A 6,109-nucleotide genomic window follows, 5' to 3' on the forward strand; every position below is an offset into this window, starting at 1 on the left:
TAAGCTAACTTAAAATTTAATTAATCAAAATTTCAATATACATTGTTATTTTATATGATAATATAAGGCGACGTTACACAACAATTTGTTAGTACCTGTCATAGTATTTTCTTCGATTTTTGTCATTAATGATTAAAAAGTAATAACACACCTACAATTCATATCAACATCCTACGATTTGTACAGTCATATAAACCTTAAACAAAAACTACATAACTTCGTTTTAAAAATATTAACAAAACGAATATGGAAAACAGTATTTCCAAATGATGTAAATTATTTTAAGATACAAGTTGAAGTAAGTGCATAAAGTGGCGTCAGTACTCAGCCGACAGTTCAGTATAAATTTATTATTGTTAACGCGGGCGTGAGGCGTGAGACGATAGGCTCATTGTCGGCGGAATCGCGGCGTGAGACTGGGCCTGCGCGGGCGCCCGCCCTCCCGGAATAACAGCTGGCACCTTGCCAATCGCAAAACTTTTATATGCCATTCCCCCATTCATAAGCTCCACGTTAAAGCTCAACTACTGTAACGCTTTGTAGTATTTTATAGTTAAAATAAACGAGGTTAATTCCATGAAAGGATATAATAAAACTACAAAACATTTTTGATGAAACTTCTCTCGTAATGAAACTTCATCGAGTTCTATATCGCTCTCTGTGAAATATATAATTCAAGCTGTAGTACCCGATTTATATGATATTATACCAATTATTTTAAAGTAATAAGCTAAAACTTTACAATAATAATCTATGTCAAAAGGAAAACTAAAACTATAATGAACTTAATATTGTTATAGTTACCGATTGTTACTCATTGTTAATGTTTTTTTTATTATAATAAAGTGTGCCTTGCCTTGAATACTTGCTACGGGATGAATAAAACTAAATCTATTAAAGTAGCACACTAGGACACTAAAAAGTATTACGATAGTATGTGACCTGAAAACCTGATCTGATATTTCATGTTATTTTAAAAGTAAAATTGAAAACATTGAAAACAAAACTACTTATTAAAAAAGTAATAATACCAACACGTAGTAATTTGGGTTTATAGTGTATTCTAATGAATTTTATTTTAAAAAGAAAAGAAATTTATTTTGGTGATAATAACACCTTCGAGTCACTAAGAGAATTCGTGTATCTGGGGTATCTCACAACGAGTAGTAACTATATATCGTCAGATGTAAGAAGGAGCGTAACAGCAGCAAACAATACAATATAATGGGTGCAATACCAGGGAATATATATATTTTATATCACATTAATAAATTGGCGAATAGACTCAGCTCTGCAGCTTTCACGGTAAAAAAAAAAGTATGTTGACTGATGTAAATACGGCTCGCCTAGTGTATTTTAGTTATTTCCACATATTTTTTTTATAGAATAGGAAGGCGGATTTTATGGGCCACCTGATGTAAGGTAAGTGGTCACCAACGCCCATAGACATTGGCATTGTAAGAAATGTTAACCATCGCTTACGTCACTAATGCTCCACCAACCTTTGGGACTAAGATGTTATGTCCCTTGTGCCTCACCCTTCAAACCGGAACACAACAATACTACACAAGCTCGCTCACCCTTCAAACCGGAACACAACAATACCAAGTACTGCTGTTTTGCGATAGAATATCTGATGAGTGGTTGGTACCTACCCAGACGAGCTTGCAGAAAGCTCTACCACCAGTGAAAGTGTTTATAATGTCTTATGGCAGTGAAGTAATTATAATGTCTTATAGCATTCTACTCTGGGGTAATGCAGCCGATATTAATACGATTTGTTTACTGCAGAAGAGGTCTATTCGTGCAATTTATAACCGGGACCCAAAATATTCACTAAGATGTAAATTTAAAGAAACTAAAATAATGACGGTCGATTCTGAATATAAATTTGATAATCCCATAAGATTACATACATACATAAATATATGTACGCAAAAACAACAATGTGATACGCTTTAACAACAAAACGTTCAAAAATATTCAATTGTAAAATTTAAAAGAAAAAGAACGTTTAGTGTACTAAAGTATATTTATTACACAACCAATGACTTTTTCGATGATCGCACACTTTGGAACTGAAACGAACGCCTCCAGGCCACTTCAAATAAAAAAAATCAATTCTATTGTTGTGTATTACGTGGAGGAGATATAAAAAAAATCCCGCTGATGTTCTTTTTCAGGCCTGACGGGTTTATTTCCGAACCGGTGGTGGATTTATGACAATGAATAAGTAAGTGCAACGTATATTGAATAAAAAAATTAATTTTGATTTTTTGATAACATTTTAAGGGTAAAGGTTAACCGTACGCATTGACGCCTGTATGTTGTATCGATCAGTCTGAAAAGACGGATTGTAAAGATAAATCAAACCAAAAAGCTGACATTATTTGGTATGTAAGCAAACTGTATATTAAATAAAACATAATATACATATGGCTTACAGTAGGCAAATATGGATGCAAGATTTACATGTACGTGATAATTCAGACCTGTAAGACATCAAGAACATGACCTTTTTATGTAATATACATATATATAGCAAACAAGTTAGGTCGTTACCGTACATACTTTACTCATTAAATATATTTAAACTATAAAAACCCGATTAATATTTATAAATTAATTATTTTGAAATAATTACCATTTACTTAAAATATTATTTGCATATTAACGATAATACTAGGTTATATCTGTGATATCTGTATACGAAATTTTAGAAAATGAATACTTTCAAAACATTTTTAAAATACATCATGTTCCGACATTGAAGAAAATACAAACGACCTTTATATTTAACCTTTTTGTCTGTTTGATACGGAAATATCACGAAAAAATATATCAAGCATTTCAAGTTATAAAATTTAAACAGTATTTAGATAATGCCATTTTTCATTTTACAAAGATGAACTTCATATATAACCCCGAGCTCAAAATTACTTAAACGGTCAACTCAAATGTGGGAATGAGCTCGATTTTACGAATTACTCATATATGACTCATGCTCGCAAACACGAACGAAGACTAAAAGAAATATACGTATGACGACAGAACAATTATATATTCAGTACAATAACTTAATTACTGTCAAAGTATAAAAATAATATAATATATGATTTTTTTTAAATATTTATATACAAAACGTATTTAAACGTAGTTTCACGTACAATTTTGTAACCGTTTTCAAGGCCGGCGAGTTGGATTAGATACTAAGTGTTTAAAATACAATAATGCCTAGTGACAAATTGATTGGCACAGAGTATTAAATATTCATAAGTGACAACTCAACTATCCTACAACATTATTATGCAACTTGACTTTCATTCAAGTGCTAAATTAAGTACACTGGTACTTATATTCCGTATCACATATTTTATTCACTGATTCATCTCAGCCAGATATTACTCCTTAACCGAAGTATAAGCAAAAACGGGATATATATTTTTTTTTTTTTATAGAATAGGAAGGCGGACGAGCATATGGGCCACCTGATGGTAAGTGGTCACCAACGCTCTTAGACAATAGCATTGTAAGAAATGTCAACCATCGCTTACATATCCAATGCGCCACCAACCTTGGGAACTAAGATTTTATGTCCCTTGTGCCTGTAATTACACTGGCTCACTCACCCTTCAAACCGGAACACAACAATATCAAGTATTGCTGTTTTGCGGTAGAATATCTGATGAGTGGGTGGTACCTACCCAGACGAGCTTGCACAAAGCCCTACCACCAGTAGATTTCATTGGCTGTTACTTATGAATTGTTAACACACAAATATACATAAGGATAGAGATATAGAAACCATCTACAACTTTTACATAAAATCTGGTTTATCTAAGGACTAATACTTTTTAAGCAATCTATTAATTCTGTTACCCACTCTGAAATTCCATAATTTTTTTTTCCTTAATTCCTTAGAGTAAACTTTAAGCTATAACAACTTAAAGTATACTTATACATTTTTTCAACGTTAAATATGTATATGTGTAACTCAAATTTAACGTAAATAAAATGACATAGCAAGTTAATAATAAAACTATTAAATGTTACTATGTAAAAATCTTTTGTTTTGCAATATTAGATAGCTATTATTTGAGGGGTTTGAATAAGAAAGAACAGCATTAAACTTTTTTTTTGACAACGTTTTACTTATATAGTTTATATTACACATTATTATTATGCATAACAAATTACTCTGCAAAGAAGTCTCATTTTAAAGTAATAGGACTACGGTTTTTGCTTTAAATAATGGCAATCAGTACAATATATTTAAAGATCTTACCAAATATATGACGCCTGAGCTTTAAGTGCACAAATATTTGGCGCCATTCTGGCAGTTGCAATTGAGTATCTTATAGATAAAATATTTATGTTTAAGCTAATGGATTTCATGTATGCATATTAAAATAGTGTGCAAAAATTTTCGTCCTCAGTTAGATCTAGATAGACTTGTTTCAACACTGGATTTGAAGTGATTTTAATTATTATTTTACTGGTTATATTCATTTTTATAAATACTTAATAAATTACCTGTAATCGTAGCAACGTTTCGTGTTGTGCGCGGAGTTAGCGAGGGCGCGCGAGCCGCATCCTGGAGGGCCGCCAGCTTGCCGAACTGACCTATAAAGAACCGAAGATGATTATGTGGCTCTTTTAATTTTCTTATAATTGTTATTTTCCTGTATAGACATAATTTAATAGTTTTTTTTGCTATTAAATTAAATAAAAAAAAAAAAAAAACAAAATATTGTATAATAGAAAACATATTATGTACAGATGAACATTATTAATTTAAACCCATATATATTATATATATTAACTAAAAACATCCGATACCCAATAAAGAATAGACCCGATAATACTTTTGCTTAACAATGGATTGAGACACAAATAATACAATCTCTTCTTTCTCTTAAAAATAAGATTCTTATCAAATTTCAATGGGATTAACAAAGATAAGAACAAAAAAAGAAAAATTAACTATTTGATTACATATTGAAATGATTGAAACTGAACATTTTAGACTTACAATCTTATTTATAATGATGACTGGTATGAAGATTCATATCCTGTAAAATATAAGTATTTATTAAAAATCGATATTAACTACAAAAGGATGGCACAATCTGGTTCATAATGTACCACTTCCATTTTACTTTTATCAAAATAATTATTTTTTTTAATTATTAACTTTTGTCACCTTTGTGGTATTTTGTATATTTTATCTTAAGATATTCATTCAATTTCAAAAACTAATAAATAAACTATTAAAGCATTTGTTATTACTCTATAATGTTTACATAACTGTTTTAGTCCCTATAGTGTATTAGACAACAATATAAAATAAAATAAATAACTGTAATCTTATTGATAATATATGCTTACAGCTTATATTTTTATTAACAATTTCAGGGAACTTACACTCATTTTTACATCATCGACGATGCTAGGAACCCTGACCTTGTTTAAAAAAATCCATTGTATCACAATCACAGCACAATAATGTATTACTTTGTTTAATTAAATCTATTAATAGCAACAAACCGACATATTTTTCAGAATAATTATTTCACGAGCAAAAATTTTACGATAAGGTCGTTCTCAATCCTAAATTTTGATACCCATAGACTATGCAGCAAAAATTATAGACTAATCTTGTCTAGCTGCTGTAAACTGTAGTACAGAGTACATAGCGCCTACGTTCTGTTCTGTTGGTAGTCATTTTGAATCGGATCCCGTAATTAAACCAACTCGATGCACATAACCCGTAACAATACTCCTTTTTTTTACACCAAGTTTTAATTGTTTCCTAAAATCACTATATATCTAATGCCACTGTTCAAGTAAATTAAAATTTCATTACTAATATAAATTTAAATTAATTTAGTTTTTAATTACTGATCTGCTCTCTAATGTCAATGTAATGTAATAATGCCAATAAACACTGAAATACAAATACTGAATAATATGAAACATATTTTTTATGTTATAATATTTATATGATGTAACAGTGATAAGCTACATCCAAACGGGCAATATTTCAGAACACAATCTTTGAAGACCTAAAAAAAGTATTTATGGTTCTTGCTAATCAAAATAAAAAAAA

At 30.2% G+C, this 6,109-nt stretch overlaps 1 protein-coding gene across 1 annotated transcript in view; it reads right to left on the bottom strand.

Annotated features, from left to right (window-relative positions):
* LOC126769965 (trafficking kinesin-binding protein milt) overlaps positions 1-5,694 on the bottom strand; it is a 35,058-nt gene extending 29,364 nt beyond the window's left edge. The window contains exons 1-3 of the mRNA XM_050489021.1: positions 5,425-5,694; positions 5,033-5,072; positions 4,534-4,623 (exon numbers count right to left, since the gene is read on the bottom strand). The gene's annotated coding sequence lies outside the window, so the exon portion shown is untranslated. The remainder of the gene's footprint in view (positions 1-4,533; positions 4,624-5,032; positions 5,073-5,424) is intronic.
* Positions 5,695-6,109: the final 415 nt, after the last annotated feature.

Source organism: Nymphalis io, chromosome 8, assembly GCF_905147045.1.
Source record: "Nymphalis io chromosome 8, ilAglIoxx1.1, whole genome shotgun sequence".
Taxonomy (NCBI): Eukaryota; Metazoa; Arthropoda; class Insecta; order Lepidoptera; family Nymphalidae; genus Nymphalis; species Nymphalis io.